The sequence below is a fragment of the Opisthocomus hoazin genome, chromosome 23, assembly GCF_030867145.1.
Source record: "Opisthocomus hoazin isolate bOpiHoa1 chromosome 23, bOpiHoa1.hap1, whole genome shotgun sequence".
Taxonomy (NCBI): Eukaryota; Metazoa; Chordata; class Aves; order Opisthocomiformes; family Opisthocomidae; genus Opisthocomus; species Opisthocomus hoazin.
In genome coordinates this window covers 4554770-4582185 of record NC_134436.1, presented here as the reverse complement: position 1 = coordinate 4582185, position 27416 = coordinate 4554770, and the positions used below count along the sequence as shown (strand labels likewise).

The 27416-nt window shown below is 52.0% G+C and overlaps 1 long non-coding RNA gene across 1 annotated transcript; it reads left to right on the top strand.

The window, feature by feature from the left end:
- The first annotated feature begins 5649 nt into the window (after positions 1–5649).
- Positions 5650–26173, top strand: LOC142363995 (uncharacterized). Its single transcript, XR_012766076.1, has 3 exons — positions 5650–7046; positions 13030–13160; positions 24252–26173. It is a non-coding gene; the product is annotated as an uncharacterized LOC142363995 (long non-coding RNA).
- The last annotated feature ends 1243 nt before the right edge of the window (positions 26174–27416 follow it).

Below are 27416 nucleotides of genomic sequence, written 5' to 3'. Positions count from 1 at the left end.
AACTTCTTCCTCTCTTGTTCAGGAATATTCCTGGAAAAAAAAGGAAAGTCTGTCCACAAACTTGGGAGCTGGTAAATCCTGGTTGAAAAGTGCCTGCTGAGGAGAACAAATGGGGGAACTCACCAGATGTCCTTCCAGCATCGCAGAACGATTCAGATTCAAAGGATCATCTGGAGGTTTCAGGTCCATCCGTCCTCCTCCAAGCAGAGCTAACCTGAAAGTTGGAGATTGCTCAAGGCCTTTGCAGTCAAATTTCTCTTCAAAGACAGAAATTCCCCCAGTTCTCTAGGCATAACTGGGCTGCCTTCTCTGGTGTTTAATCACTCTTGTGAAAATAATTCTTCTTATATCAAGTCAGGATTTTCCCTTGTTGGAGCTGGTGGCTGTTATCTCTTAACCTTCTCCTTGCCCTTGCTTCCTGGTTTCTCCTGGCGTGGTGTTGGGGAACACACACTAACAGCTTCAGTTTACTTTGGGGGGATCTGGGAGCAGTGCTGGTGGGAAACTGAACCTTCATTTGATTTTTCAAAGGAGGCAGAACCTGTTTGGAGAGCTTTCTTCCTAGATCTTGTGTTTTATCTCTGCAGAATATGTGGGGTACCCGCTCCCTGTATTACGCCTTAGGAAAGGATTTTGAGCCTGTTCCCTGGAGTTTCGAGAAACTGCAGTTACTCTTCATTGCATGTATGCAATCTGCGAGTACAGGTACAGTGCTGGCTGGTCTGGGAGGTGTTTGTACATTCCTTCCATTTCCCACCTGCGTGTATCAGTCTGGAGAGAAGAATCACAACCAGCTCAGAAACTTTCTGTAGCACAGCCCTCTATTTTAGCAGTTGTTTTCATCTCACAACAAGCGATAGTGTTGTCTGTGTGGCTTGGGCTGAGCTTTGCTTGCATTTTATGCTAAGCAGCACTTTTTCTGCCATTGAAGCCTCCCGGCTGGTGCCCAGGTGCTGGTTCAGCTGCAGCAGATGTCCTGGAGTGGATGTTTTACCAGGTGGAGGTGGTATTTCTAACAGAGGACACTTAGAAAAGTAAATGGGAGCGAGGTCAAGCTGTGTCCCAGAGCTTGCTTCTTAGGAGTGAGGAGCTGCTGCTGTCCCTGTAGGTGCTGGAGCTGCTGGTGCGACATTCAGCTGCCGGCGCTCGCTTTTGGGGGTGCTGCGGGTGGTGGATGAGCCCCACTCTGGGGTGCAGCTCTGGCCTGTCCCAGGCTGCTGCTGCCACGAGAAGCACTTGGGAAGGTACTGGTGGGCTGTGTACTGGGAGACACTGGTGGCTGGACTGTGCCTGTAGTGCCCACTATGTTCATCCATCACATCCACAGTGGGGCATCAGCACTGGGCAGTGATTTTGTGTGCAATTTGAGCTTGGAGAGGCCCCTGAGTGAGCCCCGGGTTAGGGCCAAGGGTGCCTAACGGTTTTTTGGCCTCATGCGAGTGTTGGGGCTTTTCGGGCTTTGGAAACTGGGGGGTTTCTGTGGGATCCCCTTGCTGCGTGTGAAAATTTCCAGGTCTCTTGCAGTGCTGCTTTCATCCGCCAGATGTGCGCAGTTGAGCCGTGTTGGCTCCGTTCCTGCTGATGAGGTCAGAGGATTGGGATTGGGAGAAGGGATCAGCTGCTTTCCTGACGTGGGGGCTGACGCAGCCCAGCATCCTCCCCTGCATCCCCCCGCACCCCCCCGTGACCTCCTTTCCAGACAAAGAGGGGAAGTGGCGGCTGCGCACGCATCCTGCTCTGCGCCGCTGGCAGCCCCGGCCCCCGCCTTCTGCTGTCCCCCCCTCCCTCCGTCCCAGCTCTGAACCTGGAAAGAACAGCTCAGCTCCTATTTCAAGGAGCCTTTGTCCTGTCAGACAGCCTGCTTTTGGGTGATTTGTCTTTCTTTTTTCTGCCTGTGACGAGACCATAATTGGGAGGGGGTCTCCATCTGCTGCTGGGGAAAATGGGGGGGGGGGGGGGGCGGGGGGTTGGTGCAGGGAGAAATCACCTGCCCTGGCACACAAAGGCAGCAATTGTCACCCAGCTGGCATCACCAGCCTTTTGGGTGCTTAGTTATTAGGCAGTCTGGGAGCAGGAATGGGGATTAGCAGAATTTTGTTCCATTAAATGAAACGGGGATCTCTGGAGCATTGTGCAAGCCCCTGTCTGCATCCAACTGTTACGGGTCTCCCCACATCTCTCCAGTGCACCCCATTGCTGCCCTGTGCTCTAAGCCATTGCTCTAAGCCATTCCTGCCCCCCCGAAACCCCCTTCCCTGCTAACATTGCAGGCTCAGGTGGCTGCCCAGCAGTGCCAGTGTACCCCAGGGTCCTGGGCTCCCATAGAGCCCATCTCCGTTGCTCCTGCCCCGTGGCACTGTCTTACCAGGCTGGGGTCCACCCTGATGTCTCACTTGTGCTTTCCCAGCACTCCCAGACTGAGTCACAGGGTGTGCTGGGAATACACCCATGTGTAGTAGCCCCACAGCTATGCTTTCCAATTTTTTCAGTCCCTCGTTGCTCACAGGATGAGGTGTCCTGGCACCTCATCTTTTGATGCCCCTTCTTGTGCAGCAGCTCTGCAAAAACGCCCGCTCCTCACCACAATGCTGATCCCCCTGCCCTGTTAGCCAGTTCCGACCTGCCGAGCTCCCAGCTGTCCCAGTGCCAGCATCACTTGTCTCTTGCCATGCAGTGGGACATGCCTGTAGTTTTGCAGCTGAAGAAATCACAGCAATAAAATCAGGCCTCCCTGGGTGTCCCATCCCAGGTGTCCTGCACTCTGTCTGCACCCAGGCATGCTGCTGCGGTGGGGACATCACTGCAGAGCTCCGGCTCGGGGTCAGTCTCACCCTGATCCCACAAAAAGGGGCTGTTCTCTGTCAGAAAAGGCCCTTGAAGGTATTTTTGTAGTTAGTTAAACAGCCAGTGGGACTTTTCATCTGCGGCTTTGTGGTGTGTAAGTGCTGGTACCCCAGAACGGGCGCGTGCCAGGCTCTGTCCTTGCAGGCTGGAGGGGTGCAGCTATGGTGCCAAAATGTGTGCTGAGCACCCTGCTTCTTGCTGAAATCCTTCAGCGTTTGGATATTACCTGCTCTCACCTGTGTATGTGCTTTCTCTCTGTCCGTCTTTTCATTTCATTCTTTTAAAACTCCTTACTTTTCATCGTCCTCGGTGTTTAAGTTACTTTAAGTTACTGCAAAGGACTTGGAATCCTGGATCTATTTGTGTGTTTCGTCTCATAGCCAAGTGATGCTTTTTGGTCCTTTTTTAACCGATCCTGGGAAAACTTCTTGTGAGATTCACGTGGGAATTTAAACCTCAGATTCAGGTGGATTTGGCCCTATGCTGACGTACTCCTGGCTTGAAAGTTGGATGCTCAGGGACCAGCTTGCAAGGTATCCTTGTGCCAGTTTTCCATGTACCCTTTGGTCCCTGAACCTTTCCTAGGAACAGCATCTGGTCACCCTGATTCACGTGGGTGCTGGTTCTTGCCCCATGTCTGTCTCCAATGCTTTCTCCCATCCTTGGGCCTGGGCATGTTCCCAGAGAGGCAATGCCAGACTTTGGGTGTTCATTCTGATGTGGACCTTAAAACAGATGAAGTTTGGTGGTTTTTCTCAAACGTGGAAAATAATATAAGTATGGAGGGCAGTGGCATTAGTTATTGGGAGTTGTATGTGTGATAGGTGCTCATTTTAATACAGAATACTGTACTTGTACTAAGGATTGTGAATGTAATACTGTGAGGAAAAGAAGAATATAAATGGGGTGGTGGGACGAGGCAACCTGGAGAGCTCAGGAGGTGACAAGGCCGATTAAGTTTTTTAAGCAAATATTTTGGCTATAGCAACGATTTAAATGACCCAGTAAGTGCTGGTTTGGGTCTCTTTTTCTGCCTGGAGTCTGTGGGGCCAGAGCAGGGCTGGAGAGCTTCTCCCCCCCCAAGTGGCTTCCAGCAGCAGAGGGTGCTCGTGCACTGCTGTGCAAATCCTCCTTTTCCCTCAGCCATCTTAGGCAAAATGTTTTCCTTCACTGCAGTCTCCATTTTATGTTTCTGACGCAGAAAATAAAAAGGTCAGCAAGGAGGGGGAGGATGGGGGGGGAGCGGGATGTGCTGAGGCAAAGCTTGGCGGCCGCTTTCTCAGCACCGGGGCTGGGGTGGTGGGAGACAGTGAGGCCCAACTTGTACCCAGGGGATGCAGAGCAAGGGGCTCTCAGGAATGCCGGAGCTGTGAAGAGGAGGGGTCTTCAGAGAAAGGTGATGTTTCAGATTAAATACTGCTTGGAGCACCCCCCTCCTGCCCCTGCCAGCCCCCGAGGCTGGATGGTGCCCTCCCCCCATTCATCCATCCATCCATCCATCCGTCCATCCCTCGCTGTCACAGGATGCTCTAGCTGCAGTATTGCTTTTTTGAATCCACATCTCTATAGGAAGCTGAGCAGACCCCACAGACTGCCTGGAAGCAGGATGAAGCTAAGGTTTCACTGCAGAGCTGCTCTCGTCCGGGCTCCCCAGACAAGAGGGACTTTCCTGTTTTCATTGTTCGAGACACTGAGATCTATTCATGCTCTTTTTTTCCTTCCTGCCTGTGCATGTTTGGGGGGTGGGTTGTTGCCCCAGGTTTGTTGCCGACAAATCCTGGCAGCGGCACCTTTCCCAGCTGTGTGGAGAGCCCCAGGAGAGCTGCCAGCATCTGTTATTGAGTAACTATTGTCAGCGTCTCTATTTGTAGTAACCATTTTTGTGTTATTCGTCACTGCATCCTGCATGTCGTGCAGTGGAGCGCTTAGGGGAGAGCAGGCATTTCCCAATCCAGGATATGAAGCAAGCCAGCAAACCAAACTGCTGGAGGCTTCTCTAACAGTGAACTTCACTGAATCAACCAAACAAGGATGCTGCGGGCTCGGAGGTGGACTCGCAGATCTGTGGTCTGCTCCTGGTCACTGCTGCTCTGCAGGCTCTTGCTCTCTGACAAGCACAGCACATCTCTCCTTTCCATGAGAGGCCATTGGCAGGAAGCAGTTTTGTGAACCTCTGTAGGATTCCTGGGTTGGTTGGGAGTTTTTTTGCAGATTAAGGAGTGCAGTTTAAGGGTTTTTGTTTGCAGCATTTGTTGTTCCAGTACCTGACAAATTGTTAGGTGCTCACACTTACAGGTATGTGCACAGAGGTAGTAGCTGGCCTAAATGCATGCAACTAACTTCAAACCAGCTGAAGCTGCCAGCTACAAAACCTGCCTGAGGTGCGGATTAAATACTTCACAATTTGGTCCAAATCCATCAGCAATCTTGAACAAAAGTCCCTGGGAAAGCTGACTTGTTTAAAGTCTGTTTAGATGAGTCTGCACAAGCAGCTCATCCATCAGTGACAGGGAGGTGGGGGACATCCCTGCAGGACTGCTCAGTCATTCCTTTTTGTAGACATTTGTTCTTTCCATGTAGGTGAGTCCTGGTTGCTCTTGTGCTTATCAAGTTTTAGGCCCAGTTTATTCTCAAGTTCTTACATCCCCTTTTGTTGCTTTTCTAGGAGTGTGATTCTGCATCTTAATGAAGCTTTTTGGTTTGCTTTTACCCAACTGTTGTGTGCTTTTTTTATTTCTTCCCACAGCCATGCACAAGGATGCTTTCAGGAAGATCATAAACGTCATAAGAGCCACTGTGGTTTCTGGGGATAATTAGATGAGTATCTTTTCCTTTAAATATCCTAAGCTAAAGCGCCCTTTGTTTGTGATCTTGTGCATGCCCGCATATACAAAAATAGGTCAGCGATTCTGTGCCGGCAGCAGCCGTGCTGTCTGCTCGCTGGCCCAGGGCGTCAGCGCGTCTGCGGGAGGAGGCACGGAGGAGCGGCACAGCCATAGGTCAGCTCCGAGGCAGGGATGCTCGTCCTCCCCTGCCTTGTTGCTGGGCAGCGTGCTGCTTCGGGGACTGGCAAGAGGGGTGGGGGACAGCGCTGGGGGTGCTGTAGGCTCCTGCAGTCCCCTCGCCCAAGGTGTCGAAGGGTGAGTGCATGACAGAGCTGGTTGGGATTGGGGTTCTGTGCTGCTTCTCCCCCTCCCTGTGGCTGGGGTACAGCAGGAAAGGGTGTCTTGCCTTTCATGGTCACCCTGGGATGGGCACAGCACCCCCTGCTTGTTCCAGCCCATGCTGAAGCAGTGAGCTTTTAGGCATCTAAGGGTGGGCTGTCTCAGTCATCTCTCACGGTGTGGAGCTGACGGAGGCAGGTGGAGTCGCAGGACAGGGTGCAAACACTTCCCACGCTCCTCTGCGTGAGTCCCAGGGTGCTGATGGGACTGTTGATGCTACCGGAGAAGGGGGTGTCTGGGGCAGCCTGACTCCGGTGCAGCACAGAAGCGGGGGTCATCAGCAGGCAGCAAGAAAGTCTCGGGCCTGTGATGATGCTTGGCATCTTTCAGTCACTCTTCTAGCACCAAACCTGCAAACACATCTCCTGAAATGCTTCCCCTCATGCTGCTCCACAAATCCTTTGGCATTCAGTGTCTCACATGGCGCTTTGATGTGCAGGTGGATATTGTCAGGCCTGAAGTCTCTGCATTAATTTAAGGCAGTAGATGTCTCTAGCGAGGTTACCTTGCTCTTTGTGGGAGAGTCACCTGTGTCTGTGTCTGTGAACACCAGGGAGAGCAGCGCTCTGATCTTTCCCTACCCCTTTGTAAAGACATTCGTTGCATGGAGCAGCCGGAGCTTTGGTACTTATTAGGAGGGCAGTTCTGGTCAGCCATTGTGTGAAGAAAAGCTGCATGGTTACCCAAGGGATAACTCCTTCAGCAGTTCATGGCTTGCCCAGGTTTGCTGTACTCAGAAAAGAAAGATCAGGAGGGCAAGAGAATAAGGAATCTCCAAAGAAAAAGAGAGGACCAAGCAGGACCAAGTCAGATACTGCTTCTCTTTGCTCATCAGGGCGTTGTTCCTAAAGCTTGGCCTGTGCTTCTTCCTAGCCCCTGGCAGATGTTTTCCTGGGATTTCTCTGCTTGCCTTATGAAAAGATCAAGATTGTGGTCCTGGAGCTGGACAAGACTGTGCTGAGCACTAACATGGTGCAGGTGAGTTTCTGCACCTGCCCTTTCATGTAAGGATGGGAAAGGCATATAGTCAGGGAGCTATTTGTACTCTGCATCCATTGGACTTCGCCCTGGTGCGGGTCCAGGCAGCTTTGTCCCACTGGTTTGTGCACTTCTTCTGCAGAACTTCCTCAGGCTGCTACCACAGCTGGTGAAGCTCAGAAAAACGCAGGTCTGGCAGAGTATGAGCAGGTTGGGGTTCTGCTAAGTGACTTTTCCCCTAGTCAGACACATAAAGATCACATCAGCATCCTTCCCTAACAGAAAAATTGCATTTTTCACTTTTTTTTTCATTATGTGATGTCCTACTGCACCTCATGCTTCGTGCTCCTTGCAGTGTCTCTGTTTTCTCTGTCTAGTGCTGCCCAAAAGATGATGAGACAGGCTGATGTGCACACAGATTTATTCTCAGCGTCTGGTGCTAGTAGTAAACATCAACTACAGCAGTGAAAGTTTCTTTTTCAGGGGCGACAGGGGTAATAAAAGGAAGAAGAGAGAAAATGGAAAGTGAAAACTCTCCCCGGTGGCCACCTGGGATGAGAAACAGCAGGAGTCTTCCTGAATAAGCACTTTCTCCTGTCCCCCAAATACATTTCCTACGGTAACCCTTCGGACTCTGCAGGCCTTGCTCAGTCTCCCCATTGTCACTCCCTAGGCTGAAAGTGTTGATTGGAGCAGGCTTTGATTAGGTGCAGATGTTGCAGCGCTAATTGCCCATTAGCTTAGTGCTGCCCATCGCTGGGTGCTGTTTAGCGTTGCTTTAATGACCCTTGTCTCCCATTGTTGTCTGCTGAGGGCCCTGGTACGAGGTTACAGCTCACAGCACAAAGCGAGGGCAGGAAAAGGAGGATCAGCTCTCCCATCCGTGGTAATTACCTATTCTATTCTAATTGCTTCCCACTGCAACAGACAGCAAAACAGACCTGGGCTGCGGGGCTGTAAGTGAAAAGGCAACTTAGGGGAGGTAAGGGGAGAGGCTTCAGAGTTACCGAGGTTATGGCACTGTGTGGGCTCAGGGTTAGTCTCAGGTCTGGGTCTGGTTTTGTAAGCCCTTACACGCACTCAAGGTAAATAACTCTGGAAAGTCTCTTTGTCCAGTCTGTCTGCTACGCACCCTGTTTTACAGTATGGACTTTATATCTGTAGTCTCCTTTTCTTCCTCATCCTGCTTCCTGATAATGTTTTTTAGCATCCTTATGACCAAACAGTGATGAATTTAAATTATGTGTGTAATTTGTCAGAAAAAGGCTGTGAATGTCTTTAACCTGCTTGGACAACAGTAATTCTCTTTGGGATGCTTAGTGCCAGCTTTAGTACTGAAGTTTCCAAATAGGCTAACTCTGCTCCTGTAGAAATGTCAGCTTTATCATCTCACTCTGAATTTGGGGTCTAGAGGAGTAAATTTTGGACTTGATGGATTATCTGTCCTTACACCTGTGTCCTAGAAAAATACATGCTCCCTGTCCCTGTTCCCTCTTTACAGGCTGTTATAAAGTGTGTAGTTACTTGGGTTCACACACACACCTCCCCATCCCTGCTTTTTTTTAAGGGCAAGAAAAAAATGAAAAGTTAAGAGGTCCCTATTTGTCTTCCCCAAATACTCTGAGAAGGTCTCAGTTCTCCTGTTTTTGAGACAAAAAACTCTGAGTTGTCCACATAGGAGAAATCTGATGTTTGAAATACAAAAGCATCTGGTAAAACTCCAACAGAACAAGTCATTTTCTCCTGCCACGTTTAATTCCAAAAAAATTAAAATTTGGCCGTGCAATACCAGTAGGAAACTCCCATCAAGAATTTTTTTTTCCCTTTCTTCAGTGCAAGAAGTCTTCAAATTCAGATCTAAAAAGTCTCCTTTAGCAGAACCGTTGCTTTCACAGTCCTGTTTAGTGTTGCTGTGGGACAACGGGCAAGAAGAGAGCGAGGTGGGGAATGGGAAGAGCAGGACCCCATGTCGGATGAATCCTGCTCTGAGGAGGATGCGTTTTCTAGGAGTTAAGACCGTGACCTCCAATGAGAGTGCTGATGCTTGTCAGAAACACAGGAATGGAAATATAAATCTGTTCTTGTTCTTAATGCTGGAACCTTTATAAAGTTTGAGAAGTACGCGAAGGATGAAATAGTTCAGAAATGCCTGTTCCTGTATTTTTTTTTTTACTTTTATTGATCTGAGTATAGTTTTTACAGTTAAGATGTACTCAGGGCTTAGAAGGACACTTTCCAGGAAGGATGATGATTTTGCCATCGCTCCCCTCTTGCTGATGTTCTTTCTGGAAGCATCTCCTACTATGCCCAGCTGTGTGTAACCTGTCTAGTGTCTGCAGCCTGAACTTCGTCTCTTTCCTCCTCCTCAACTCCTGGATAACCTTACAAGCCCATTCCTGGCCGTAATAACATACACTTCATCTGGGGTCTTCTAAAGAGGATTGATTTAGATTAAATGTTAGTAAGAAATTCTTTACTATAAGGGTGGTGAGGCACTGGAGCAGCTTGCCCAGAGAAGCTGTGGCTGCCCCCTCCCTGGAAGTGTTCAAGGCCAGGTTGGACGGGGCTTTGAGCAACCTGGTCTGGTGGAAGGTGTCCCTGCCCATGGCAGTGTGGTTGGAACGAGATGGTCTTTAAGGTCGTTTCCAACCCAACCCATTCTATGGTTCTGTGGTTATCCTTCCCGATAGCTTGCCCAGGATGGGATCTGAATGGATCTGCTCTGGAGACAGAAACCACCTGTTCATAAAATAGTTCTGGTTGCTGTAACAGGTTGGGAAGCACCACCAGTAACAAGCAGTTGTTTTTCAGCAACTGCCTGTATTCAGTCACATGAGAGTCCAAAAAGCAGAATGTCCTGCTAGCAAGCTGCTTCAGAGACGTGCCTGCGTTGCTGCAGGACCCTGTGGCACGGACGTGCTTGGTGACAGTCCCTTGAGACTCGTTAGTCAGTGCTCGTCTCAGGAAGCATCTCTTTATATCTGTTTTAAACACATCTTTCTGCCTTATTGTCCTGCTGATTTCTGTGCTTGTCGCTGTGTTGGGCTCTGGCTCAGGACAGCAGGAAACAAGTTCTCAATAGGTCTGAAGTCTGCGGGACTGCAGGCATCATTTTAAAGCCTTCTGCATTTGATCTCACAAGTGGGAGCTGGCAATGGCAAGGAAGATTGCTGCCTGCCAGTCCCAGTGCGTGCACACATCCTGCACCTACTCATTTACCTGCTGCCTCTGGCACTAAGACTTAATTTAGGGTTGTTTTTTTTCTTGGTAGAGCAGGCCTAAGCATGATACCATGTGCAGGCTCGATTTCTTCAGCTGAAAGCAGGACCTAACGTGTGGGTCTCTGAGGGGTGATAGCTCTGGGATGGCTTGGGGACTCTGGAGTGGGTCTGTACAGAACTAGAGAAATTGGCTCTCTGCAAGGTGAGTGCTTTTCTGTGGGCAGCTCAGGAAACTGGTTGGTACCCTCTGGGTTTATTTCCCAGCCACCCTCGCTAGGAGACACAGCCAGAGGATTTCCAGCACCTGGAAATACCTGCTGGCTAGGCTTTGAACGCCTGCTGTACAGTCCAGTTTTCCTGACCAGTTTTCTCATGACCAGCTCCAAGACACAAAGTCCTGAGAGCAGAAGTGATCCCAGTGAAGGCGAGATGTTGGCTGTGGCATGGGGACAGGGGTTTGGATCTCGGCTGCTCTGAGCAAAGACAGGTTTGGCTCATTGCTCTGTCTGTGGCTGCAAAGCCTGAGACTGCATCCCAAACATCCCTTATTTGTGTTGCTGTAGTGGAAGCCTTTTTCCTATTAGAGCTGTGGCTGTGCTGTACTGCACAGCGTGGCGAAGGAAAGAAATATCGATGAAACGGGCAGATGCGATGCCTGGAAGGAAGGATACCTTTTGTTTTGTCCTGTGATAAAAGGCTGGTGGTGCTGAGTCAGTATCCAGGGAGGAAGGAAAGCAAGAGGCAGCAGCAGGATGCGGACTGCAGATGTATCCGTCCCTCAGACAGAGGATGAAAGCTCTCTGCTGAACTCGTGACTGCTCCCCACACACACACTCCTGGTGCTCTCCTCTTTGTCTTACCTGATCTGATATTTACCTTCAGCTAATAAGCCTGCTTCTAACACACAGTAACATCTCCAGTATGACTCCGTCCCATCCCTTGTCCCAGGCTGCTGGGCCAACCCCGCTGTGCTGCAGCAGGGTTGGGTAGGTCGCTTCATTTGCACCTTTCTCTGGGGCTGTCTGTCTTTAAACAGCTTTGAACAATAGGTCCGAAGAAAGCGCCTTTTTATCTCTAAAATGAGGCTGGAAGTTGTTAAAGCGTGCAGACCTTTCCTGTTGTGTGTGTGTCACCCATACGAAAATACTGCAAAAAAAGAGGAGGGAGAGCCTTGGTGCTGGCTTGCTTTGTATTTACGCTGCAGAGCTCTCTCATCTGCCTGTGAAGTGCACATGACCATACATATGAGCGAGCTTTGCCCTTCATCTGAGAACACACAGTCCAGGAGCAGAAAGGACTGTATTTCCTTCAAGATCTGCTGCTGAGGGAGCACTGAGGAGTTGTCTGAAGCGGTTATCAGAGTGTGAGGGTCATTTGCCTGGGTCTAAACAGGGGGGGAGCTGCACTTCTGGCAGTGAGGCCAAAGGGATTTTCAGGGAGTAGGTCTGGAGTCCTGATAACAGTTGCAGCGTAGAAACTATGCTCCTGCTGAAAACAAACATTTTAGGAATGTCCTTCTCTGTTTTTTGTGTCTGGGGTTTTTTTTCAGTGTCTGCTGAGAACTTGAAGAAAAGCTTAAACATGATAAAAGGACAGATTTTGAATGTACAGTGTAATATGCTGAGCTTTCCAGCTGACACAGAGAAGAGTGACAAATCTGTTGAAAAAAATGACAATATCCTATTGCTTTTAGGAAGAATAAGGTATCAAAGTGGATGTGAGCTATGGCAGAAGGGATTCACGGGTCTCGGCAAAGTTTGGAGAAAGAGAGAGGAGGAGGTTCCATCGTGTGGGAAAAGGCATTTCTGTCGTGGTGTGGACCACAGAGTGTTCCTCTGCAGCTGTGGAGGGATCTTGCCACGCCGCAGGGATGCTGTTTGCCGTCAGCAGGGCATCTCTGTCATTCTGAGCCTCCTTGATAGCTTTGGGCAAAGGGATTGCTGCTCTGTTCACTTGTTGTCTGTGAGTTACCTGGCTGCATTTCTGGACTGATTCGAGGTTGCTGGTTTGCTGGGAGCACTATGTGCTTGCCGAGGGACACCCCAAGTTTCTCGGTGTTGCCATGCTGTGATGAACTTTGAGCAGTTGCGGCTGTGCTATGGAATCTTGCTTTTGCAGGACGTGCTTGCAGGTGTGTGCCATGGGGCTGCCATCCTGCCTGTGAGGTGGAGCATAAGCAAGATGCTACTTGTTTGCCAGTTGCATATTCCTTCATTTTGCCTTTCAGACAGGAGGTGTAAGTGTCACCCAAACACTGAGCAGATTAGCCTGGGTTCCTCTCAGCATCGTGGTCTGATGAGGGTGGCATCTGCTGCTGCTGAAACCTTTGCATGGAGAAGAACCACAGATGAGGTTGAATGTTGCAATACCCTGTGGTCTGTTGCTCACTCTGATGTGTTCCACCTGATGTTTGGCTTATGCTCCTTGGCTTCTGGGTTTCACAGTTTTGTTAAGGATGCCAAGACGCAGTATGAGAAGTTGCAGATGAGGTACTCGGAGAGGACCTCTACGGTACTGGGCCAGTACTTTCTGTTTGACCTCCAGAAAATGGCTGTTAATAGCATCTTCATAGAACTGAATAACTTTAGAAATAGGTTTCTGGTGAGCAAGATGCTCTTCTCTCCTCGTTTCCTTCATTGCGCAGATCTACCATGTTTCTTACTCCCTATCTTCTGAAGAGGGGTGTTAACTGCTTTTATGTGTTTTTTTTCCCCGCCCAACCATCCTGCAGTCCCTAAGCAGCTGTTTCTTCTGTTCTGCAGCACGCTGTCATGGAGACTCAGAAGCAGCGTGAAAGAGATGATACGCCGTGCAAAGCTGGCGAAGTAAGGGGCAGAGAAGGAACGCCAGGAGTGACAGCAGCAGAGAGGGCAGCTGGTGGATGCTCATGCAGGTATGAGATGCAGCTGGGTGTTTGGGACAGCAGAAGTTTTGGACTGGATGCAAAGCCCTACTAATAATGTGTGCAGAGGGCTACAGGTGAAGAGAGAAATGCTGTGGAGCTTGATTCCCAGGGACTGAGGATAGCATGAGTAATCTTGCTATCATCTTTACTGAGAGAAGTCCTGAGAGCAGCAATTTGCAGGTTTGCCTGCAGAGCCTTAAACACAGATGTGGAGCAAGTCACAGAAAACCCATCTTCAGCGATGTGCAAAGCCTGCTAAGGTACAGAGAACCCTGCTGCACCTGAGGGCCTTCTTGAGAGGCTTTCTGCCTGTATAGAATGCAGCAATTTGCATGACACACCAAAAGCCTGCTCAGCCAGTCAGTGCTGTAGTCCTGTACTCCATCTCCTCCCTTGTTTTCCTGGGAGGCCTGGTGGATATTAACATCAGAGTTCTTCTCCCCCCTTCCGAAATCATTATGCTGTGCTCTATTAGTGCAGGAGTCTTGCATTAGGCTCCTCTATTCCAACCACATATGTTTCAGATTTCTTTGCAAATGTGCTTTAAAAGGGGGAGGGGGGAGAGGGGGGAGAGGCCATAAACGGTATTACAAACATAGCCAGCCTGAAACTGGGAGTACCTAAACCAGTGGGATAACCTCTGTAGGATAGCCTTGCAACGAATGTGCAGACTCAGGTTCCTCATTCATCACCCCCTCTGTGCCTTTACCTCTGGGTGAATGAATGCTACACGAGCAGGCACTCCTGCACCAAAGCTGTACCGCTTTCTGCGAGCAGGAGACCTGACATCCCTCCCTTTGCCAGAGGAATGGCAAAATTATGTTCTGGTGTTACTGTTTGATCCCTTCCTAGGATCCAGCAGTGTGGATCTAACCCTGTCACTTTGTAATAAATCAGCCATTTCTTTCACCTTATTGCAACATTACTTGTTACATTAGGATGATAATAAGTTTAAGGTTGGAAGCCTCCTGACCTGTAGCTACTACGGGCACAGACCTCAAAGCTCATACAAGTGACCAGTGACCCATCTCAGCAGTTGTGGTTAGTCTGAATTCAACCTTCTGCTTGGTCCAGGAGGTTAACGTGACTATGAGTGCCCTGTGCTGTCCCCACAGCATGGGCTTTCTCCCTTAGTCTTTTCGCTGCTACCAGATGCATTCTTCGCTTCCAACATATGGATTCAATTACTGTCCCTCTCTCTTGATTTCCTGCCTCCTTGGGTTTCCTGAAATGCATCCCCTCCTCCTGGCAGCTTCAACTCCCGCAGTGAGATGCTTTGTAAGCTCTCACATTCCTCCCTCCCTGCCTCCTGCTGCTTTGCTGCCTCTGACGAGGTGGTCCTGATCCAGAGCACACACAGATAAGGCTTCAGACCCACAGTATTGCTCTAGCTGAGCCCAGGAACCCCAAGGGCTTGGCTTCCCACAGAAAAACTAGCCAGCCCACTAAATGCATGTTCAGTGACTGACAGGGCTGTGTCCCAGCTCCTTTTGACAGAGGTCCCCACCCTGCCTCAGCATCATTCCTAGATCACCCTGCAGTTTTCAGCCAACTGCTTTATTTGCAAGACTTAGGATTTTTTTTTTTTTCCCATTCCCTTCTGAGGCCGTTGGCTTTCTGAGCCTCTGCACTTTGAAAGGAGCATCAAACTGCTCTGGGTGTCTCCTGGGTACTCTTTGGCTTATTTCCTGGGCATCTGCTGCTGCAGAAAAGCCGTGTGCCCGTGGCTTCTGCCTTTAAAAGCATTTGAGGAGGAGGGGAGAGGGAGCTCTGTCTTCTGCATTTGTGGTTCTCTCAGTCTCTGTCTGCTGCTCTGGGGGAGCCCCAGGCATTGCAGCATCGGGATGCTGGATATCTTAAGAAATCTGAGCTTGTTCAAGGGTCAGAGGAGATGGAAACAGTTAAATCTTGCAAACGAACAAGTAAATGATTTCCATCCCCTTGCTGGCATGTTTCAGTTTTCGGAAGGGGGTCTGGCCAGCAGCTGTGCCAGCAATTGTAGCTCAAAAACAGTATTTTCTTTCTGTGTCAGCTTTCATCCATGGCCCCTTTGGATTCCCCTGGCTCTTGCAGATGCCAGAGTCTCCAGGGCTCCTGCTGCTGCGAGTCCCTGTGACTGTTTTCCCTCCCGTACTCAGCAATGGAGTTAGATGATGGGAGGGGGATGAAGAAGGCACTGTTTGCTCCCTGCTTGCTTCTTACCCCATCCTTCCCCAAGCAGTGGACAGGCTTTTTCCTAGGATCCAGATGACACAGCAGCACTTGCAAATGGCAGGAAAAGGTGCAGCTTCTGTGCCTATGAATCAGAAGTGCAGGGGAGCAACTTAGGGTACAGCTCGGGGGAAGATCCAACAGACAAATATCTGTGGCTGAGCAGTCCTGCAGTCAGCTTCAGATGCAGGAGCCTTATTGTCTAGTAAGGCTTACATGTTGTTATATATATATGTACGCATATGATTTGTATACTATTGAGTATTGTATAATAAGTTGTATTTTAATAAGCCTGGGCACTGTGGGTCTAGTTCTCTCATCAAAGGTCACTGAGCCCCAGCAACAGGCGCATGGGAATGGGTTGACCCTGTGGCTGTTGTTTGAGCTTCCCCTCGAGGGACGGTGCCCCTTCTCTCATGGACCGCTTCCACCATGAGGAGCATTAACACTTTAGAATCTCCTCAGTGCCAGAGCCCTGTTTGCCCCGTACCCAGAGAGCCCTTTGTGTGATACCAGACTAAGGTCAGCACTGCTTTTCACAGCGGGAACGCATCAGTTGAGCTTTGCCCTCAGGAGCATCACCTTGAATGTGTAGCATCTCCCTACCCTCCTGCTGGCCTTTTCCTGTTGCAGGAGTGGTGGAAGCACAGAGGAGGAGAAGCCCAAACTGCTCAAATTAGGTAAAGTATAAAGGGTCCTTGAGTATGCTAAAGGTGAAGGGGAGTAAATGAAGCACAGAGGTGAGGCGGGGATCCCATCTACTAGCATCCTGGCATCCTTCCTCAGCCTTCCAGTCCTGTTGTCTGGCTTGGGCTGACTTCAGTCGAAAGGCCCCATTGGGCCACTGCCCTGTCTGATCCTCAGAGACCCTTCGCAGCACCCAGACCCTCCGCTTGGGCTTGGCACAAGCTGATGGGTAAGTGTAAGCAACTAGAAAGCCCTAACAGATGACAGTGGCTTACTGCTGTCACTCAAACCTGTCCTCAAAACTTTGAGAGTCCCCACGGGTGAATTTGGACTGGTTTGCTCCAAGAGGAGCATCTCTGCCAGCCAAAGGCACAGTAAAGGGCGTTGTGTCCCTCCTAGGAGCCCCCCAAGACTCCAGTGACTTCTGGGGTGTATTCCCGCCCCCTCAGTCCTCGCAGGCTCCCTTCACTAGCCCAAAAGCTGGGTCTGGTAGCCCTAGGCTTCCCCCCAGCGTGCTGGTGCTGCCCCTGCTCCCCTCAGCCGTGTTTCTGGGGTGCTGGGTGCTGCCGGCTGTGTCCCGGGGTGGGCGATGTGGGTCAGCCTGGCAGAGGGGTTGCCGGCAGGTGGCAGGCAGCGCAGGCAGCCTCTCGCAGATGCTTAATGGGATTTTATAGCTCTGGGTTTCATCGGGAGCTGTTGTCACGGAAACGGAGATCTGCAGAGAGCCCGTGCATTCGGCGTTAACCGCTTCGGCGCCGTGCTGATGGCCGAGGGAGGATGTGCAGGGTAGCGAGCGGCCCTAGGAAGCTTCTCTTAATGGCTGTCCTGAGTGATTTGTGCCTGGAGCTTGCAACCTCCGCCTGGCTTTGCAGAGGCAGCAGGAATGGGCTGCTTTGTTTAGGACTGGGATTTTAGTGGCCTCTTGATGTCTGTTCCTGTGCTGTTGGAGCGCAGGGCTGTGCCCCAGGGGGGTGCAGGGGGGCTCCATTCTTTGCCCATGTGTCCTGGCCCTCTCCTTTTCAAGCTTCCCACGCAAATAAGAGGGGACAGCAAGTGAGGATGGGTGCAGGTGTCGTAGGTTCCTAGCCTAGGGGGGAAAAGGTCCTGTAGATGCCTGGTCCCAGCACATCTCTTCCTGCCCTGCATTTCAGACACCTCCCCTGGGTCTGTGACTGGACAGGAGAGGGCACCGGAGCTGCACTGCCGTTGGGGTGGTGGCAGCACATGTGTCACCCCTGCACATGGCTCCCTGAGGGGTGACATCCCTGTTGCTGGGGAGGGCGAGCAGCTGAGGCCACGCTAATCTCCTTAGTGGCCTGAGCACCATCACGAGAGTGAAAGGAAGATTAGAGGGCAGGGTGGCATTAGTGACCCGGGACGCTCATTGGAGAGAAGCAAGGAGACAAATGAGCCAGGCAGAGATGGAGAATACCCTGGGGGAGATCAGCGGAGGAGCCTGAGAAGCCTCAGTCGGCAGCAAATAACCAAGCAGCTGGGATCTGTGAGGAAGTGAAGGGCTTTAGACAACATGCAACAAAATCCTGGCGGAGCCGTCCCCAGCCCCTCCTCCCTGGGAGGAAGGTGTTGCCAGGCAGTCTGGGTCCTAATCCATCCCCTCTCATCCAGAGAGGGGGAGGCGGATGCCTTCCCACCCCCCGTCATACCCATGGGATATGAAAACATTCCCTCAAAACATACAGAGTGTCGACCCACTGGATTTTACCCCATTCCTGAGAGACAAGGAGGAACAGGACATGGAATATTTATCATCCCTTTCCATCATACAAGAGGCAAAAGATGCTAATATCTGTAGCAGAGCAGGGTGTGAGGCTGTTGCTCACAAAGCCTCTGTGAAGGAGTCCGAGTGCTGGGCTCTGTTCCCTGCTCCTGCCATGTGGGTGTCACAGGGTCCTGAGGTTTCTTTGCTGGTGGCGATGGACCAGAGTGATGGATGTTTTACAGGAAGCCTTGCAGTCTGGTGGCCTGTCCCGCCAGAGCAGGGAAGCATGGCAGGGTAGGTGCTGCTCACCAGGCTGTGCTGCCTCTTGCGCTTCTTCCTGCAGTGAGCTCCAGGGCTGGTAAAGAAAGGAAAAAACTGGTGTCTACTATTACTACTTGGTGTTTGTTCCTTCCTCTCAGCTGTCAAGGAAACCATGGCGTGGTTCACATACCCAGCTGGTGTATTGCTGCAGTTGCTGACGTGTTACATCCTTTTAATCCATATCCAAAATATCTTTTCCACCCCTGCATTCACGCTGGCTTATACAGCACCTTTCACTGTGCACTCCTGCCTGTCACTGTCTGTTCTCCCGCCCAGTGATGTGGACCAGGACACCAGACTTTTTCTTAGAATCATGGAATGGTTTGGGTTGGAAGGGACCTTTAAAGGTTATCTAGTCCAAGCCCCCTGCAGTGAGCAGGGACATCTTCATCTAGATCAGGTTGCTCTAGAGCCGCTTTCAACCTGACCTTGAATGTTTCCAGGGATGAGGTATCTACAACCTCTCTGGGCTACCTGGTCCAGTGTTTCACCACCCTCATCATAAAAAATTTCTTCCTTCTATCTAGTCTGAATCTACCCTCTTTTAGTTTAAAACCATTGCTCCTTGTCCTATCACAACAGCCCCTGCTAAAGTCTTCTTCCAGGCTGAGGAAGCAGAATCATACCTTTTATGTGCATGAGTGTGGCTGAGGCAGGACTGTGCTACTTCTGCCAGAAGGACTTGCAAAGAGATGGAAAGAGTCGAGGTGGTAGTGGGATATATGGAGATACCCCCAGGTGCCAGCAGCTACAGGAGAAGATAGAGAGAAGACGCTTGTGGCATGTTAGGGATGGAAGGAAGACAGATCACGAGGGTTTGGGAAAGGAGACAGCTTGGAACCAGGTTCAGAAATGGTAGGGTTTGAGGAGAATAGTGTGAAGAGACGTTAAAGCAGCTTAAGTGCTGCTGAAAGTGGTCCCTGTGTGGGGGATTCTGGTTAAGAGGGTATGTGATGTGCTCAGGGTAGAAAAGAAAGCAGAGATGAACAGGACCCAAAGTGGGAGTGAGGACACGTGGTGCTAGATGTGTGCCACAGAAGTGGCCCCGCTCTGGTGACCACACCAGGAGAGTGGGGAAGGAAGATCTCTCAGCCAAGCAATTGGAAAAAGAAAACCAGACTAGAGGTGTAGAACAGACAAAGCTACAACTTTTCTGTCTCAAATATAGGAGGAAGAGGGTCAGGAGAAGCATGGAGAGGTATCTCCAACTCAGTTTCAGCAGCCTACAGTAGCAGTGGGGTTTTTGCTCATCTTTTACATGCAGAAAAGGGCAAGGATTTAAAGTAAGGGGCGGTTCTGCCCTTTGGCCTCAGCAGGGTTCAGGTGTCATTAGCGTAGCCTGGCTGCCCCATCAGGCCCTGATCAGCTTGGTGTCTGTGTGGCAGCTGTGCCTTGGTGCTGTTGGACGTGCAGGGTACCGGTGGCCTTCCACCAGGGATGGGACCCTGGCTGTGAGCAGCAGCAGCCCAAAACCTGTAGAACCTACAGGTGCTTCCGTACGCCGTCTCAGCTGTTGGTGGTGGCGTGCCCTGTGTCCCGTTGACATCTCCCTGACTTGGTTTCTCCCCTCTGGCCCTTCCCCTCAGCAGCACTGTCTGCACTGATCGCAGGAAGCTCTCCTGCTGGAATCGAAACCCCGAGGGGACGCTCGCTGCCTTTTGCAGCCGTTTCAGACCCAGCTTCCCTTGGAGGGGGAGGATTTCCCTTCTCACATCTGCAAAAAACAAGGGGCCCTGACTCACTGCCTGTAGGGTACAAGGGCCAGGAGGGCTCCATTTACAGGGGTTGGAGCAGGGGGGGATGGGGTCTGATGCACATGAGCCTGAACTCTGCCTCTCACCAAGAGATTTCCTTCCCCCGCTCTCTGGGTTTTCCCCTCTTTTACTCTTTTCAGAAGGTGATTTCAATACAGTGCCTGTTGTGGTTTAACCCCAGTGGGTGGCTAAACACCACCAGCCACTAAATGGCTGAACACCTGCCTGCCGATGGGAAGTGGTGGATGAATTCCTTATTTTGCTTTGCTTGCGTGCTCAGCTGTTGCTTTACCTACTAAATTGCATTAATCTCAACCCTTCCAATTCTGCCCCCCATCCTACTGGAGGGGAGTGAGTGAGCGGCTGCGTGGGGCTGAGCTGCCTACTGGGATTAACCCACACCAGGTCCCAAGCCTGTACTGGTTTTGGCATTGCCACGTGGTGCCCCAAGAGCATGTTTGCGGAGGATCCTGCTGGAGCCGGTGCTCCTCTGAGTCATCCTCCCCATGAGCCTCCTGTCCGCTGCTTTGCAGTCCCCAGGAGCTCTGGCAGTCGGACACATTGTCCTTCTCTATCACCAGTTGTCAGGTCATTTCTCCATCCCTCGTCACAGCTGCCGAGGAAGAGAGGAGCTCAGCGTGTGAGCCTTGTCAGCTCTGATCTCCGACTCCCATCCTGCCCAGGCAGCTGTGTCTATTCAGCCATGAGCAGCTCCATCCCTAGACTGTAAAGGAATGGGAAAAGCCACCGGGCTTAATAACTTAAAGGACACATTGTGGGGGAGCAAGGACAGTGAAAGGGGAGTGCTGCAGCCAGCTCATGGGGACAGGCATGCAGACCATGGCAGGGCACACACACAATAGCTCAGTGTCCTCCTCCGGACTGGCTCGGCGCTTGTCCTACCCTCGGAGCTTCAGCCGGATGATTCAGAATTGGTTTGTGGTTGAAGTGACTCAACCAGTGTCCTTTTCTGTCGCCTCAACATCACGTGTATGCCATCTGTTCCCCATCACACAGCGAACTGAAGGCAGAAAATCAATCTCAAATCCATCTCTCCTGCCCCGAGCTCGCTGCTGGCCTGGGTATCCAAAGGAAAGAGAGCAAGGGTTGAGCTGGGCTGGATGCAAGGGGGCTCTTTCTTCCTCAGACAGGATGAAGCAGTCGTGTGCAGTGCAGACACATTATCCCTTGCCCCAGTGCTCGAGCCATTGCCTGGTTTGTGGGAGGGAGGAAGGTGGTCATCTTTAACCCAGGTGACACTAACCACAAACCGAGCTGGAGAGAAGGGCAGGCTGCAGCCTTTGCCAGTGGATGCAATCATGCTGTGGCAAAAGTCTGCGTATCCTGTGGGAGGAGGAAGCGATTTCCAAGTCTTTCTGAAATGTTTTGACAGTCCTCTGCAGAGCCACTGCAATCTCAGATCAGACTTGTTGGGGATGACCAAAAATAGCATCTTTGGGCATGGGTTTTCAGACCAGCGATCCCTTGATCAAGCTGTTAATACTCATTGCCCAAAATACTGTTAATGTTCAGTAGCTCCAGTGTTTTCCTGTTGTCTTGCTGATGATAATGATGGCATGAGAAGCCAGTTGATAAAGCCCACCTGGATTTCCAGAGGGGTCTCTTGCAGTCTCCTAAAGAGGCTAAGCTCCTGTGGGATGAGAGGGCACATTCCTACATGACTGCTAACCTGTTATTTAACAGGCAAAAAGGCAGGAAACAAAATACACCAGGAAGACTGTGAATAGTAGGAATATTTCTGACAATATTCCAGTAGGGAAAAAAGACCAACTGTGAAGGGCTGCAGAAGGACCTTACCTGGATGCTTTGTGGCTTATAACATCTCAAAGGGGCTGTCTTGCCAGGTGCGCCATTCCTTTTTAACTCTATGAGAAGGGGATGCTCTGAGCTGACCATTGCCACTTGGAGCGAAACATGGGGTTAATGGCGTGCCCATGGCAATGCCAGCCCAGTGCTCTGCGGTAGTTAAAAACTAAAAGCCCCCTCTGAGGTCTGGAAATCCCTGGGAAAGGAAGGAGAGGAAGGAAAAGCAACCACAGCAGAAGCTTTTTTTTGTTTTAAAGGTGGTGTGCTGCCTGCAGTTCTGGTTCCCCTGAGGAGGGACATCATAAGCTAGATAAGGTGCAGAGGGAGGCAGCAAGGATGACTGGGTAGACCTGGGGCTGCTTAATCCAGGAAAGGGGCTTGGAGAAGGCCTATAAAATTATAAACTGGAGACATTTGATTCTCTGCTGCAAGAGCATGAATGAAGCCAGGAGGGTCAGCCTTAAATGCCAAGCTGTAGTTTCACAGCCCTCCTCTTCACAGGATGTTGCGGATGCTTATGGTTTATACGGGTTAAAAAAAGCAACCAAATATATTTATGGAAGAAAAAGGTGGGAGGATGTGAGAAAATTCACTGGCTGAGAAAGATGAGAGAGTGTCAGTGGGGGCGTGATGGAGTATTGGGACCTGCAAGGAGCGGAGGTGGGGGGAGGGAGGGAGCAGTCTGCTGGGTTCGCGCTGTGTGTGGGGAGGGGGTCTGGCCTGGGGAAAAGCAGGGCTGCAGGAGCAGGACAGCTCTGCCCCGAGGAGCAAGAAGCTGCTGCTGTGGGTTGGGGTTCAGGAGAGGGGTTCGGGGGACACGGGAGAGCCTGGGCAGGGGCCTGGGGGGAGAATGCGCTGCTGGGTCAGAGGACAGTTTGTAGAGGGAGGAAGACAAGAGGTGCATTGAGTACAGGCTCCTGCTTTCAGTTCTCTTTAGCTATGCTTTGCTCCAGCTGGCAGCTGGGGAGACATCTCTCACCCCCCCTCCTTTCTGTGGTAGCCCTGAGGGGATCAGTGCACAAAGCCTGGCAGCCCTGAATGCTCCCTGTGTTGTCTGCACAGCCCCAGTGCTTCCTCCCTGCTCACTGCCTGACCGAGACGGGAGGGCAGCTCTCGGGCAGCTCTCACGCAACCCAGCAGCAGCAACCTGAGACCACCTGGAGGGGCTGCCACATCAGCACCCACACAGGGTCCACGCACCAGGGTCCAGCACCAGGAAATGCCCGCCCTGCGCTGGGGACATCTTGTCAGCAGACCTGGAAGGGGAAAGGAGATGGTCGATGTCTGAGTTTGGAGGCTGTCGGTACCTTCTCGGCCAGGCTTTGCGTGTGATCTGTGCTTGTCAGACCTGCTGTTCATAAGGCAGAAGTGCTGCCCTGGCTGTCTTCCATGCATAGCCCATGTTTCTCTTGTGTTTCTGGTTTGGGGGGGTGAAGGACAGACCCCCTAAACGATGTCTTCTGCCCACTGTGCCAGTGGTGAAAGGGGCACTGACCGCATGGGGCTGCAACTGGGGAGTGGGGCCGGGAGAGGTGAGGGATAGTTTCAGGGATGCTCCAGGGCATGGAGAGGGTGAGAAAGGGGTGTTGGGTTTTTCATATTTAGCAGAGTCTCCAAAAGGCTTTTAAATCCTGCCCAGGAGCCTACGGCTTGTCTCCTCTGCACAGTTTCATGTGCCTGCCCTTCGTGTTCCAGAAGCTAGGGTGACAGCATGGAAGGTTTTCAGTCCTGAAAGAGTTAATTTCTCGTGCCTGCAGCGTCTGGGCAGCAATTCAGCTGCTGCTTTAAGTTCCCGAGCGGGTCCCCTCCCTTCTGCCATCCCCTCCCAATCATAAAAATACATCTTCCGAGGCAGCGAAGGCAGGAGCTTGTGCAGGCAGCGCTGAGCGGCTGTGCCGGCACCGAGGCTGTGCTGGTGGTGGTGCCTGGCCGGCCACGATCCACCGACTGCCCCGGTGCCTGTCGGTGCTCAGCGGCTGCTCTGATTCGGGGCTGCCGGCTGGAGTGTGGCGTCATGAGCTGGATGAGCTCAGGCTTTAAGCTGTGAAGACTCCTCACGGGTAGGGGCTGTCTGGGCCTCGTTACTGGGACAGCAGCGCTCGGCTGCGTCTGGAAGGCAACGCCGGGCTTAAATGGATAAGGTCAAAGCGCGGAGCATGGGGGGATTCGGGGGGCTGTCATCCTCTGCTGGCACAACCCCACGAGCCTGGCAGGCGGTATCCGCTGTTAAACCACCACTGTCCTCTCCCGTGGGCTGCACGGGGCCTCCTAAGGAGGTGGTGTCCTGAGGTGGGGAGTCCCATTTGGGTCATGATGTTGCCCACTGGGGAGCTGTGCCTGCTCTCTGGTGTTGGGGTGAAGACAGGCGGGGCCTGAACCCTTAAAGTGATGTGTTTTGCAGCCCCACACCCCATAGTGGGAACTTCTTGATTCCCAAGTGTGCTGAGGTCAGACACCTCTTCCAGACCAGCTGGCCACTGCCCCTGAGAAAGGTGGTCTGTACCAGAGCTGGCCTGGAGGTGCTTCTCCCCCCTGTTTTTAACAATGCCTTGTTTTCAGAACCAAGCAAGACCAACAACGCCAGCATATGATGAGAGATTGAGGCATCCTTGAGGAGACGATGGAGATCATCAGCTGCTCCAGCTAGACGTTGCCCCTGGGCAAAGGCAGAAAACCGCTGGACCTGCCAGGGCTTTCAGTAAGTAGAATAAAGTTTCACTCGGAGATCTGTGCATTGGCTATGAAGGGTGAATTATTTTTCTGCTTGTTCCTGGGGGCATTCATGCCAGGTTTTGTATCGTTTTAGCTCTCCTGTCCAATCTTTGGTCTACCCCTGTAGACAACTGAAGGGTCAAAGGCTTCAGCCAGGGGGAGGAACATTGTCGGCAGTTCTTGTGCTGGAGCAGACTGGGCAGAAAGGCAGGGACAGAGGGTAAAGCCACAGCCCTCCCTACGCATAGCTCAGTGCTGGGGTGCCAAAGCAGGGACCCCAGGTCTTGTCTTGCAGGGTGCTGGCTCTTGGTGCAATAATTTATAGTGAGAACAAGTCCGCCCCAGCTTGCAGCTTTCAGGCATTGAGTTCTTTTCTTGTTCTAATTGAACATATTTTTAATATTGAAGTAATGGAGTGATCCATACCTGTCCAGCACCATCTGGGACTGGTGCACAGCTTGGCTGCTGTCGCATCCCTGCAGGAGGAGGCAGGCTGATCCCAGCCCAGGGAGGAGCTGGGGTACCAGGAGGGTGGAGGTGGAAATAGGGAGGCTGGGAATGCTCTCAGCGAGAAGGCAGGTTGGCATCCTCTGATCTGGGAGAGCCACCCAGGGAGGGTTAGCCAGCACAGGTGGTGCAGCAGGGTCTGGGGGCCCTGCAGCATGGCTGGGGTCACCCAGCACAGGGCAGGCTCTGTCCTGCAGGAGCCTGTGCCTACCCGAGCGCTACTGGGAGCACTGGTCCCTCCTAGGGTCACATTAAGCCTTTGCAGCTTTTAATTTTAATGTACTTTTATGTTCAAAAATAGTACAATTCTACTTTTCATAGCATTTCAAGTGTTCCTGGGGCATGTTATCACATCATGGGTTGGAAGCGCTAATAAAAAGCTGGGATTGTCGATGAGAGCTTGTGCCCCTGTGCCGGGTCAGCCCAGCAGCCCCGCATGGCACGTGGCACGGCCACTGGTCCCCTCGCGGCAGCGTTTACGCTCAGCGGGGCTCTGTGTGTGGGGCACGGTGCCTGCTCCCCGCTTCAAATGCACTTCATGTCTATTATCGCGCTCCCATCCCGGGTGCTCGGCTCCAGCATGCAAACCCAGCGGTGCATGAACCGGAGAGAATAACAGCAAGCGAGCGGCTGCAGACGGGCCCTTGGGAAGAGGTAGGGGTGTGCTTGTGTGCAAGGGGTTTGTGCTTGAAAGAGAAAAACGCTGATTGTAGGAGGGGAGAGGAGTTGCTCTGGTTCAGCCTCCGGCAGCTGGTCGGGCAGGATGGTGCTGGCTGTGGTCCAGGGACTCCCCACACTCAAACCTGGGTGAACCAGGAGCCCACTAGAAACAAGGCTTGACCTCTTCCCCTGACATCCACCAGCCGCTGGTCTCTGGGAAGGGATGAGGGAGTCAAAAAGGGCAGGTAGGACAATTTGGGCGTCAGTCCCTCTGCCTTCTCGATGGCCGGGGCATCACAGGGCTCCTTGCAGGGCTGAGCTGTGTTACTTTCGCAGCAGGGGGGTGGTGGGTCATGCCAGGCTGATGGCTGCGTGCACAGGGAGGAGCTGCCTTTGCACAGCAAATGTCCATGGCTGCATTTAGCAGCCCCAGAAAGCTGCGAAATGAAGGAGAATTTGAGATACGTGAGCTGCACCTAGGCCAATCTGGAGCGTTGCCTAAGAGCTTTTTTTTTTTTTTCATATAATGGTTCCCTTAATATAAAGCCTTTTTTCACGGCTTTGCAGCTGTGAGCAAGTGATGCTCTGGTAGCACCTTGTTATCGTGACAGTTTGTATATACAAAAGATGGACAAATAAATATCATTTTTGGTACAAAAATGTGATTTTGACTTTGTTTGTCTCCCTGTTGTAACTCTAGTGGTGCGGAGATGAAGCTGGAGCCTTGCGGCACTGAGCAGGGACCTTGTCCGGGCTGGGGTGGGCTGCTGGGGAGCTGGAGCAGCATCACGGCTGCCTGCGGTGGGTTGGCTGCTGCCACCGCGTCCTGGGAGGAGACTGCAAGTCCTGTTCCCTGCACAGAAAATCTACTTTGGCAAACCTGGTCCAGACCTGGAGAGCCCAGGTGTGGAGAGGGCTGTGGGTGATGGAGGCGTCTCCCGTGCCCAAATGTCACCAGGGCTGAAAGCCAGGCGAGTGGGAAGCTGGTGAGGACAGGAGCCACCCTCACTGTCCAAATAGCTGTGGTGATGGGTATTCCCCAGGGATAAAACAGTAAGCAGGAACCTGGTCACACTGCTCAAGCCTTTCTTGTCCTCAAAGGTGTATGTACCAGTGTGGCAGCTCTGTGGCAGCGGTGTCCCTCCTGTTGACCCTGCGGAGGGGTCCTCCTGCCCTTGCTCTCGCGCGACCAGCACCAGCCTGGTCAACAGCTGAGTTTAGAGGTCAACCCAGCCAGAAATCGGCCAGGCCGCAGCTCCCCGCTGCTCTGCTGGGGTGAAGGATGCTTTCTCCCAGATGGCCACTTTGGAGGGACAAATGCTTTGCCACGTGCTGGTGGCCCTGACTTGGTGGCACAGGAGGAGTTTGTCCTTGCAACTGGTTCTGTGCATGGAGCTGGAGCCAAGGACAAAAGGCTGTGTCCTTCACACATGGGCAGCAGAGCCCAGGCTGTGTTCCTCGTCCTGGGGCCAAGAGCATGTTGCAGCAGCTGTTTTGCTGCTGAAGTCCTGCTGGTCTCATGGTACGTACCCCACAGGGCAGCCAAATCCCTCCTGCAGTCCCCTCCTGCCCAGGGCAGCGCTGTCTTTACTCCCTGCCCGTGGCAGGGAGCAGCCCCTGCTCCCCTCCCTGTGGGTTTAGAAGCGGAGCAGTGTGACATCACCAAGGGGGTCCTAGGTGTCTTCTGGAGCTGCTCCAGCCCCTCCTGCTACAGTGAGCTGCCACCAGCATCTTTTCCTTCTCCCTAGTCCTTCTGCATGCCTTCCCTGTCCCCCCGCAACCACATACTCGGGGGGGGTGGGGGGGGGGTGGGACTTGGCCATCAGCCAGGCCTGTGCCCCAGAA